This window comes from Acomys minous (genome assembly GCF_964271855.1).
Source record: "Acomys minous genome assembly, chromosome: 11".
NCBI classification, from domain to species: Eukaryota; Metazoa; Chordata; class Mammalia; order Rodentia; family Muridae; genus Acomys; species Acomys minous.
In genome coordinates this window covers 52199793-52212353 of record NC_140492.1, presented here as the reverse complement: position 1 = coordinate 52212353, position 12561 = coordinate 52199793, and the positions used below count along the sequence as shown (strand labels likewise).

The 12561-nt window shown below is 38.2% G+C and overlaps 1 protein-coding gene across 2 annotated transcripts in view; it reads left to right on the top strand.

The window, feature by feature from the left end:
- LSAMP (limbic system associated membrane protein) overlaps positions 1-12561 on the top strand; it is a 2140464-nt gene that overhangs the window by 99322 nt on the left and 2028581 nt on the right. The gene's annotated exons all lie outside the window — the stretch shown is intronic.

The following is a 12561-nucleotide window of genomic DNA, read 5'->3' as shown; positions in this document are numbered from 1 at the left end:
GGCTAAGCATCAGTGACCACTGTTTGCTTGTGTCAGCTGCTCACAGGTGGCTTTTGCGTGAGACTTCAGACACCAGCAACCTCTTTCCCTTTCCTCATGGATGAGAAAAGAAAAAGATTAAAAATAAAAGTGTACCTGTATGCTGCATATAAGAGGATATCAGAGGAAACTTCAGCAATGCTGTGACTGAGGAGAGAATATGGTGAAAGCTAATAATTTTCTCAGCCTGTGTACTTCCTTTAACCCATGTGTGCAGTGATACAGCAGTTTACATCATAGAAAAAGCCACAGAAATGGGAGCAGACACCTTCACAGCCCTAAAGTGACCTCATACCATGAACAGTGAACTCAGCCCGTAGTCAGTAAATCTCCTTTGCTAAGAGGTTGAACACCAAATGAACGCCGTGCTTGCCAGAATCATACAACAGCAAGCTTTGATATGCTTGGGGCCATTTCCGAGTAACCTTCCCCTCTTTTGACATGCCACTATCGGATACTGGTGATCCATGCTGCCACTGTGCTGCACAAGCGCTGGCCCAGGCTGGTTTTTAATTAAAGTCTCCTAAAGGATAGATGGATCGACTTGTCTTTGCTGCGAGGGTGCTTGTGATCTAGTGTCCTGAGTATATACTCCCCCGTGGCCTTCTTCTCTCCCCAGAGGCATTGGCTTTGCATCAGTGATCAGTGTCTTCCCTCTCCCTGATCTCAGAGCAGAAGCATGACGAAGACAGAGAATGAAAACTCAACGTGGTTCCCATGGCAACAATTTAAAAGGGAGAGTGGAAGAGGGAGAAAGGGAGAACTTTGCTATGATTTGGGCTCTTCACATCAGTGGATGAGCTCACATAAGGCAGTGGCTGTTCTAAGTGCTCAGTACCAGGTCTTATTCTTACAAGGATAGAAGTAATATCAGAGTCCCTTTGTTTTTTAGTTTCTACCACTAGGAGGTGAAAACATGAAACCTCCTGGGACTAAATGAATGAAAACACAAACACAGCCACATGCACGTTCTTGCTCCAGTATGGCTCACTATGGGAAAGACTGCAGTCCATAAAGGTTTGCCCCAGAATACAGACCCATAACATATCTTCCTAGAAAGTAGCTACACCAGACATTTGTCTTACTGTGACAAAATGTCTATGGTAATCAGTTTAATGATGATAAAGAATTTCTTTGGCATTGTACTTTAGTTCACCTTCGTACAGTCTTATTGCTTTGGACCTGTCATAGAACCATGCATGCCTGTTTGGTAGATCATAGTGGAACTAAGCTGTTTACCTCTTTACATAGAAGAGAATATATAAGGTAAGGAATAGGGTTCCTATATCCAGTTCAAGGCAGGCCCAACGTCACCAAATTTCTTTCAATTTTGCAATATCCCTTAGGAGATTTACTTTCTCACAATAGCTCTACAGCCTTGTACAAAGCCTGTAATGGATAAGATTGAGGAGACTTATTCAAAACAGTAGCACAAAAAGTATGTGCTATAGTGAAACTCAAGTTAAAGACACAATGAAATAAATGTTTTGTTTTGCTTATTTCCCAAAATTAAAGCAAAAGACAAAACAAATAGGTCTTACACACCACACCAGTAAATTTAACTCAAAGGCAAATACTTAGAGATCTCCATAGTAAGCCAGTGACTGGGGATAATTTTGAAACCTTAGAAAAAAAGAGTGGATGGTCTTAGGAAAGAAGAGAAATGCTCATAGCAAAGGGTTCCAGCTTAGTAGTTTGAGGCAGAATAAAAAGTTCATAAACTTTTCAATGAAATAGGGAATTCTTCCGTGAATAATGAGATAGCTTGGCTCTTGTACAATAAATGGTATGGAAGATGAGAAAAGGGTTTGGTAGGGCCAGTAATATTTAAGGACAAAGAAACTTATCCTTAGTTTGCAAGCTCATGGGAGGTTTTAAGATGCTCACACACTACTCAAGGGCCTTGAGTAGAAAATATTTAAGCAAGCTTTAATGTAGTAACTTATAAAATAAATACAGTGTCTAAAGATCAACTGTTAATAAGCTCACATAGAAGAACACCAACCAAACTGGACTCACACAGACCTTTGTGGGGAAGATGAAGTAGGCATTACAAAGAACTGAATGAATATCACCTTAAAGATGGGATTTGTATATGCTAATGAATACCTGGCACTGTTTAGTGAGAGCTTAAAACTGGCAGGTGATGCACTGAGCTTATTTCATGTATTGTCACTGTACTGGCTGGTTTTATGTCAATCTCCCACAAGCTAGAGTCATCATAGAGAAATGCCTGTATGAGATTCAGCTCTAAGGCATTTTCTCTATTAGTGATAAATGCAGCAAGTCCAGATCACTTTGGCTTGTTCCATCCCTAGGCTGGTGGTCCTGGCTTCTATAAGAAAGCAGGCTGAGCAAGCCGGGGAATGCAAACCAATAAGCTGCACCTCTCCATGGCCTCTGCATCAGTTCCTTCCTCCAGGTTCCTGCCCTGTTTTAGATCCTGTCCTGACTTCCTTTGGTGATGGATAAAGATGAAGAAGCACAAGCAGAATAAACCCTTTCCTCCCCAACTTGCCTTTTTGGTCACGGTGGTGTTTTGTTACAGCAAACGTAATCCAAACTAACACAATTACATTCATGACTTGCAAATAGCCCTAAGGGATTCTGTTATTCTGCCCATTTTATAACAAGGAACTGAAACCCAGGTGGTTAAGTAGGAAGTATTTACAAGTATAATATCTGCATTTGAGCCATGCTTTAAAGCTGAAGACTTTTCAATTGTAACAGAGTATCGGAAATTCATACGTGCGTGCCACAGGATATAAAGCATGGAAGTAAGAGAAATTGTCAAACCTTGACATTAACCAGAGATGGATGGCAAAGGGGAAACCCCAGGTGATGAACACAATAGCAATGCCGCCAGAAGTGAAAGGAATTTTCAGGGATAGGGACTTTCACTTTTTAATTGTTTCAGTTTGGGGAATGCAGCCTCTGTGACTTTCGCTGATTACATTTTCGCTGAAAGCAGCATGGGTAGCAATGTGTACCTTTAGATGAGCCTTTTACAGTCTGAAACTTTCTGGAAGCCCTTTAGGGATGGAATATCCACACTAATGTACTCTCTGGACATGCTAATGTTTCCCCAGGGGGCAGAAGAGGTCAGCTTGAACGGACTGGCAGCTGGAATTAGAATCATTCTTTCTTCCAGCCCTCAGCAAAATGCCCTTTTAACTGTTTTTAACCTTTATCTTGAGAAGTGGAAGCTTTTTGGTTTAGCAGTATATTAGAACTTCCATCTCTGTGTTTTCAGAACTTAAATCTTAGAACGTGTGTCTAAAATCCATGCAAGCCATGGAAAAGTCATGAGAAAGAAAAAAATAATTTCATTCTCCTTTATCTTCCTTAATTCTCTAATATTTATGCTCAGATCAATTGCCCTGGTGTCTAATGCCATGGCTTCTTTTTTTTATACTTAATTTATATGCAAATACTTTATAGTATGCTGACAGGTAAGGAAAGGAAATAAAAAAGCAAATAGTGACCGGCCCATGTGGAAGACACAGAACTGTGCATTTGGGTGTAATTTAATTCCAAAACAGAGGTAAAATAGATTATCCTAAAACTCAGTAATTCAGACATTACGTTTTTTTTTTAAACCTTATGACAAAGCATCAATTTATTAGCACAATGCTTAGAATTTGGGCTATATAGTTGCCATCTATATTTTAGTCTGAATTTGGTATTTCTAGTCTCTGGGATCCTTAGCAAGTTGCATAGTTCAACTTTTGTGTCATCATCCGAGGAGTGAAAATAATAATGCCAATATACAACCAACAGCTCTTGTCCAGTACTATAATCTTAAATGCATCTAAAGTGTTTGGAACAGGGCTTGTGTGTGCTTTTCAATGTGTGTTATTGAAAAGCATGGGTGGCTAAATGGTCATTGAACTAAAAACAGCTTGAGAGGAAACATGCTCTAATCTGTTTAATTGGCACAGGAATGACTTTACAATGAAGAGACATAATGTTGGGCAAGATTGAATCTGCAGATTGAATTTTCTCAGAGAAAAATTTAAGTGGACATAGGAGCTATGTCCCAGGAGTAATGTGCCTAGACAAATCCTGTGTTTTTTTTCCTTGCCCAGCTCTGAGTGCCTATGACAGAGAAATTGGCATGTGGACACATTAACAAATAGCTAGGTAGAGAGATAGAGGGACAGATAGGCATATAAATTTAGAAAAAAGAACAACAACAACAAAAAAAGACTTTCACATGTTTACATGCCTAGAGCAAGATTTCCCAATCAACAGTAGGGTTGAAAATGACCTGAATTGTTAAAATAGCCCCATTTATTCAGAAAAGATCATAGACACCCTAACAGTTTTACTTTGTCATTGTTCTCCCACTTATTCCATCAGAAAATGCTATAGAATGTTTTAATAATAATTTCCTAATTACTGTGGCTCGTATGGTAATATAACCTGAGTTAGATTTATTAAAGACCACAATGTCTGGAAACTCTGATAGTTTAGAAGTAAGTAGATGCTTGCTATAGATTATTAGATTCTTAAAACCTCTTGTCCATGCCTTTAGGTTATCCAGGTCCATAAAACTGTATGTAGCTAATTATATTTATATATATATATATATATATATATATATATATATATATATATACACACACACACATACACATAGATGTGTCTCCATTGTATATTTTCTATTTTATGTATGCATATATACATATATACATGTTTTTCTTTGAATATGCATGCATGTGAGGAGGCCATATGCATGTGTGCATTTGCATGTGTCTGTACATGTTCATTTGCATGTGCTTGCTTGTAGATACCAGAGACCAACAATGGGTATCTTCCTCAATCAGTCAATCATTCTCCACTTCACCTTACTGAGACAGGGCATCAGGCTGAGCCCAGAACTCATTCTCTGGCCTAGGATAGCTGTCCAGCGAACTGCAGGGATTCTCCTGTATCTATCTGCCCAGCACTGGGATTGAAAAACCTACCACCATTCCAGTCTTTTTCCATGAGTACTGGGAAGCTGAATTCAGGTCCTCATGCTTGTGCAGCACGCACTTTGCTGACTGTTCCTTCTCCCCAGCCTCCTCCATTATGCATTTTTATTCTTTCATCTTTAAACTTGGAATTAAAGTGTTCCTTTGGTACTTCATACTTTATATATATATATATTTTCCACATCAGCAACCTCCTAGGGATTTCAATCCATTCTTCAGGCAGGCTATAGGTTTGGTACACTACATAATATATCCCTTTCAACGGCTCCTAAATAATTAATTAAATGCTAATATTGCTTTTCTTCTTAACAATTGGTCTTAAGTGCTAAATCAATCACAGATTAATTGAAACTTCCTCACTATTTTCTCTTTTCTCTCCATAAATTAGCTTTTACTTTCATTTTCTTTCATGGACCTTTTTCCCCTTCTCTTCAGGCATCCTCAGAGGGCATCTAACATTCTTTGCTTCTGTAGTTTTGAAGTGCGCAATTTGGAAGGAATGTGAGTCTTGGGGGAATTAAATTAACTAGAAGCTCTCTGATTTTTGATTAAATTGCTTCTTTTAAAGATATTATAGAGCATTCCAGGTATTCATTTTTAAATTTTCTTCCAAAAATAAAAACATAAAAAAGAGAGAGGAAGGAAAAGGTTTTAAAGTTCAAACAACTTTGATTTCATTTCTGAATTACATTTAAAGTCTACACTCAAAATACCTTTATCATGTTTTTAGTCCTCCGTTCCAAACAATAAAAGTACTTTTATTGAATTTAATTTGGGGACAATGAGAGACGACCAATGGAGAGTGGCAGACAACCATGAAATGAAGAGACACCAACCCAGTAAGGCATGGATGAGCAATATCTGAAACAAAGCGTGAAATTCTAAGTGAGTGAGAATTTACATGGTGGTCAGAGAGTAGCCAGAACGCCCAGAAAGAACAAAGAGCACTGTCCTGTGGATCAAACTGTAATACTGTGAGTCATGTAAGACAAGATCAATTTTGAACAGTTTGGAAGGAAAATATATAAGGACATTATGGCTGACAATGGTGCTACATAGGTACTCAGCACCTTTGTTTATTTTGCTCTTAGGTCTGATAGAAAACAAACGTGTAATTTTGAAAAAGGAATGAGAACAGCCTTTGTTAGTGTGAGCCTGTCTCAGACCTAGGTAGGAGTCATGTCCTTGTCTTAGCTGAGGGCTGTGTCACCTCAAATATTTCAAATAGAGTTGTAGAAGTAAAATCAATAAAAAGGTGGAACTGAGCCTCTATGGAGTATTGTACATAAGTCATAAGACTTGTTTGATGAGTTGGTATTCACATTTATTCTTGGCACTTTTAGTTTACTTCTTAGAGCATCATCACTCAGAGAAGGCACACAACCCTAAGCTTTTGCATCTTAGAAAAAGCTACTACATGTTTGTTCCACAACCTGTCCCTTGCCCTGCCATTCTCTCTTCCTAAAATTCACTAGTAGATGACAATTCTTAGTGTGAAACCAAAGCTCCTCAAAATTATGTGGAAAGTCTCATTGATATAAAGAAGGCTTTATAGCCTAGTGAGATGCCATTTTCATTATTTCTTTACATTTTTCTTGAGTAGTTTGTAAATACCTAGATTTCCTTAACAAAGTGTAGGCTTTCTATTCTTTTAAAACCTACTTTATTTGGAGTCTCTTAATGCCTCTACCTCCCTCCTAACCCTCTGACCCTAGGTAGGAGAGAAAGAAGGTTAGTAGGGACAGGAGATGTAGACAAATTTAGACTCAGGTCTTTGTGACAATTACACTCTTCATATTCAGAATTCCAGCAGTCAAGATAAACATTAAACCCAGTAGCTGGAAGCAGCAGCATAAGTAACAACAGGGACCAACAGCCGCCTCTTAAAAGTTTTCCCCTGGAGCTTTTCTCACTAGGAGCACCTTAAAGCGAAGTGAAGCAATGCAGAGCCATGCCTCTCTGTTTGGGACCTCCTATTTATATCCTTGCAGAGTCCACACCAGAATGTTTTCCAACGGGCAAGGACCACACACCTGCACAAGAGGTCTCTAGCTGACAAAGATCATGTGCCCTCTCAGGAGGCAGTTACTAGCTATTGGCAAGATAAAGACAATTTCACCTCCCACACATGGGATCAAAACAAAAACACACCCACACAACACAACAAAAGCTTCCACTACAAAAAAAAAAAGGGTTCTATTATGGCAGTGCTGATCTTCCTTCCATTTTCCCAATTAGCTCATTGGCCTTTTCTACTTTTCATTCTAGATTGGTCTCAAGTATTACAAGAACCAGAAAACCCTTCGCCCAGCTGGTTATCCTCTTGTCTCATCACTTACAACACCATGATACCAATATCTTCTCTCTCTGTCTCTCTGTCTGTCTGTCTGTCTGTCTGTCTGTCTGTCTGTCTCTCTCTCTCTCTCTCTCTCTCCCTCCTTCCCTCCCTCTTCCCTCCCAATTTCCCCCCTCTTCTTAGATAAGTGGTTTCAGGGAGATACTTTGCAGTCTGACTTTGTTCTTATTTGCCTAGAAAAATAGCTGTTATTGAAGTATGATGACTTTATTTTGATTGAGTGAAAAGTCAAAGGAGTTGAGATAACACTATTATAATGCTATGTTCGTATCATGTAATGATAGTAGGAGGTGGGACAACCAAGGAGATTAGTCTGTGAGAGCAAAGTCTCCATCAATAGGCTTAGTGCCTCAGAAAGAAAACCCCAGGAGGGATGCCTTGTCTTCTCTATATGACAACATATGATGTGTATATATATATATATATATATATATATATATATATATATATATATATATATATATATATACATACAGACCCTTAAGTGTCTGGGTATCTGCTATGTCTGGATCTTGGACATCCCAGTTTGGATTTTCAAACTCTGAGAAATCAACGTAAGTTGATTTTTAAGCTACATGCATATCATATTTTGTTATATGTAGCTCAGCAGGACAATGGGAGAGAAAAATGGAGAAAACAGCAATGAATGACTGATTGATATAGGCAGAGTACTGTTACTATAATACCTGATCAAGGTGGTAATGATCACTTCTATTAAAGCAAAAGGTCAGAATATTAAGAAGAAGGCAGAGACTTCCCCATTCTCCTCACTGCTGACTGTGAATTCTCCTTATAGGAAGGTTACTATTTTATGTTTTGTTTTTTATTCTATGTGTGCAGGTGTACACGTATCTTGTGTACTTTTGTCAAAGGGACTTTGCTCTTTATTGACTTTTAAAAATCTTCCACAGGGACCAGCAAAATCTCATAGATATAGTAGGCATTTTATTGTCTTATATGTGATAAACATCTTATTGGATGAAATAGCATTGCAAAGAAGGCTGTATGAAAGTATTAAAATTAAAAAATGATGTGACGTCTATAACCTATTCTTTCTACATACTAGTCATAATATTTCTACAACACGTAAAGAATTTGACACTATAAAGGACAAAGCTTGCTTGGCATTTCCTTTTATCTGTCAGTAGAATTAAATGTTCTTCAACAGAAGACCATAGCATTTCTTGTGGCTATCCATACCAATGAATTCAAACAGTTTAAATACTGTGGAGGTTTGATAGCAAGTGGGAAAAGTTAACTCATTAGATGTATAGTTTAAAATTCTTGATCGTAGTAGTAGTATATTTTAAACATGAAAGTGAGACTAGATCTTTGTAGAAGTTTGGGCAATATTTTTCAAGGATTTCTGTATGTAATAAAACGTGCTCTACAGGACGTAGTTTGGAGACCTGAAACCTAGTCATCATCTAAGAAGTGGATAGAAATTCAAGTCATCATTTCTAAACACGAAAGTCAGTTACTGCTAATGAGTATCGGGAGTCTGTGATTGGACAACTTGCCCATGAGATGTAGGATATATATGGCATCAACTGAAAAGAAACCTTTCTGAGCACTATGAGGAAGCTAATGCGATCTGGTGCATGCGTGCGTGTGTGTGTGTGTGTGTGTGTGTGTGTGTTAGTGTGAGAGAGAAAGAGAGAGAGAGAGAGAGAGAGAGAGAGAGAGAGAGAGAGAGAGAGAGAGATAGTAGCACTTAAGGATTATTTCCCCATCAGCATCCTTTGGAAATTGGACTTTTTCCAACTGAGCAGGCACATTTAACATCCTTCTCCAAGCAAAGGGCCGTGACTACATTTGATATCTAGCCTGCAATGGCTACACTTCATGCTTATATAAAACAAACAATGAAACAAACAAAAACAACGAATGGCTTTTCAGTGCATTTGAGACGTGCACACATGCAGTTTAAAAATCCTACTGAATGTTTATACCTGAGTGTTTTTACACCCTCTCCTCTTCGAACTACCTTCTGTTGCACCGCTTCCTTTATGTCACTCTTTCAATTCCTCTGTTGCTTTCCTTCAGAACAAGGAAGTTGAGTCGATTATTAAGGCATTTGGGGAAACGGCATCCAAATGAATGTTCATCTACTTCTTGTGTTTTCAGTATTTGTCTGTTTACAATTAGACCGTGGTTTCCATGTTATCTCTGAGTCTCAACGCATTTGTTGGCTCACTTTTAGCCACTTCTATTTGGAGTAGTAAATGGCAAAAGCCACTTAGAAAATACTATAGCATTAAACGAATAGTTTTATTTGAATAAACGTTTTGGAGGAGTATTGGTTTTCTATTTCACTCAAATGCCCACAGAATATAAGTGGCTCTTTTGAGTAAAATTTAGTAAACAATAATAATCTCTCCTTTCCAGATCAAAATAAAGAGGGCATTTTTTGATGCATTTGATTATTCCCTGACCTATTGCACATGGTACAAAAAATGAAAAGTTATAGTTCTATTTTCTTATTTCTCTATGAAGCTATAAAAATGAACATGTGGCTCAGGTCATCTCATAAAGAAAAAATATGTGACATATAAAATATAGATATTTAATAGGGTTATAAAATCACAGCTACCTCTTATTTTCAGTAGCAAATGTATTCATTAGTGTCCCTCTTAGTATAAGTAGCATCATTATGAATCCACACATATGATTAAGGAACCACTGTGTGCATTAGCCACAGAGGATAATTTTCCCTTTGGGATTTAATTGTTTTGCTTGAAGAAGAAGCAAAGTGATATCACTGTGAAAGGCTGAGAGACCAGTACATCTCTGATCCTTGGTCTAATCCTCATCATTTATCTGAAGGAAGGAAAGGCACAGGTATTATATACAAGGAGTGCCTGAAAATGTCACATGTCATTAAGTTCTCTGACACTAGGGTCACTAACCAGGTTGGGAAGAGGCAAAATTCTCCCTTCAGGAGAAGAGAACATCTCAGCTTCTTAACTGTCCTGTCTGGAGGGTGGAATTCTCTAAAGCAGGTTGTCTCTCCAGCAAATAAGGAGGTTCCTGATGTTACTACCTATAGGAAGACCTAGAAATTTGGATAGGTTAAGTACCTAAACAGCAAGTTTTCTTGTTCTATCTTTTGTGATTTTTGCTTATTTATCAGCACAGACTACATCTTGCCTTTGTCTTAGACTAGCATGGCATTCTCTCAGCTGAGCAAAACCTGTGGAGGATGGAGCAACTAACACCTTTCTAAGTGAGACATGCTATGTATGTTGCACTCCTCTTGCTGAAATAGCTAACAACCTTGCAAACATTTCATCCCATCATGATGTGACTTGTGAGTGGACATTGAACACATCAGGAAGAGAGGCTAGAGAACTGGGTAAGCCAAAGAAAGCACATCCCTTCCTTTATGTAGAGAGAGAGCAACCAGGATTAAATGTCAAATCATTGTGGCTTAATGTTGTTTTCAAAGGACTGAACAGATGCCATGAGCTAATTGACTGAAGAATCATGACTAGGTCAAGAGGACAAGAAAGATTACTTGAGAAAGAGCTTCCTTTCACAGGAATCATAAAGTGAGGTACTGATACGCCACCTTGGACACTTTCTTAAGTCAGTACTGAACCACTGCCCCGTTTCAGTAATAACGTGGGATAAAATAAAGCATCCTCCAAGGAGGCATTTAGTGGTGAGCTAAGGCTGAGAGCCTTCAAGGACATTTATCTCCATAGTAGCAATGCTTGACTCTTTGTGGTTTCCACAAATCTCTGTAAAAAGGCATTGATCGCCACTGTCAGTATGATTAGAGGAAGCACTGATGCATAGCATGTTTATGATTTTGAAAAGAAAAAAAATCTCACGTACTTATCATATACCATGTAGAGGTTTTCATTCCCTGGAAAAGATAAATTACCCATTGTAAAGTGAAGTTTTCTATTTTTGGTCCTGTACTTAAGGAGTTTTGGATATTATATAGGATTGCGCCTAGAGACCAAGAAAATGGCACTGATCTGTGGCTCTGATCATTTCTTTTGTTTCTCTGGTCATCCATTCTCATGTTTTAAGACTGAGACTGGTGCTCCTTGGATGCTTTTTCTACCTTAAAATCTTGTGGTATTATACTCACAAACATTAACCCAAAAATTCTTTAACTGTTTTCCAGGCCTTACTCTAAGTGACAAGTGTCATCAGGGTGGCCTTTTTTTTTTTATTCATTCTCAAACTTCTGAGTACTTTTTAGTTACTTGAGACCATTAGTCACATATGGGGGAATGGTTGTGGGACATAGATTATCTAAGACCAGGTCTGTGACCTCTGAAGAGATTTTTAATGTCCTATGATAGAAGAGTGTTGAAATCCATCAGGAAATTACAAACAGGATCAACATTTATATGAGGCTTTTCCATCCTCACCCTATTGGCATTGTGAAGCAGATGGGTAATTCCGGTTAGGAGAGGGTTCCGTTGCACTGGAGCCACTTAACATGATCTGTAGTAGCTTGTATAGTTCATTTGAGGAGTTCTACTTTCGAGTAGAACAAAAACTTCCATCGTATACATGAGAAGACTCAGCCTTGAGGACTCAGGCAACTTTGGTCTTCCCATATGAGGAGTTGTCAAGGTTGGGGACACAGGTCGGATCCCAGTTTGAAGGATCCTGCCCTTGCTGCTTTCTGCAGGTACTGCTGGAAGCACGGTATGTTAGGGGTAGGGGAGGAATTCGGGTGGCTTCTGCAGCATCACAAAACTAGACTCAAGTCCTAGGTCTAAACACGAACAGACCTTAACCAGATACCCTAATACTTCTGTTTCTGATCACGACTAAATGTGTACCTGACAAGGACACTGGAACTATTCTGTGCAAAAACAGTGGCTAGATGAAAAAATGTAAGGAAAAATATATGGGAACAAAACCACATTTTAAAAGGAAGGATGATGAAGACTACAGAAGCGAAGGAAATCAGTAAATGACAACCTGTTTTAGTTGGAAGACTGGGCTAGCATACGTAGAGCACAGAGTTGCAACACTCCAAAATTTGTTAAAATTACCCTATTATGGATAAGGAAATACTACCGTGTGTAAAAGATTTAATGCTGATATACAGTGGAATCAATAGTTCTAATAAAAATATGCTAATTTACTGATAAACTTTCTTAATTATCAGAAATGTTTGGAATTTAAAACTAACATATATATATATATATATATATA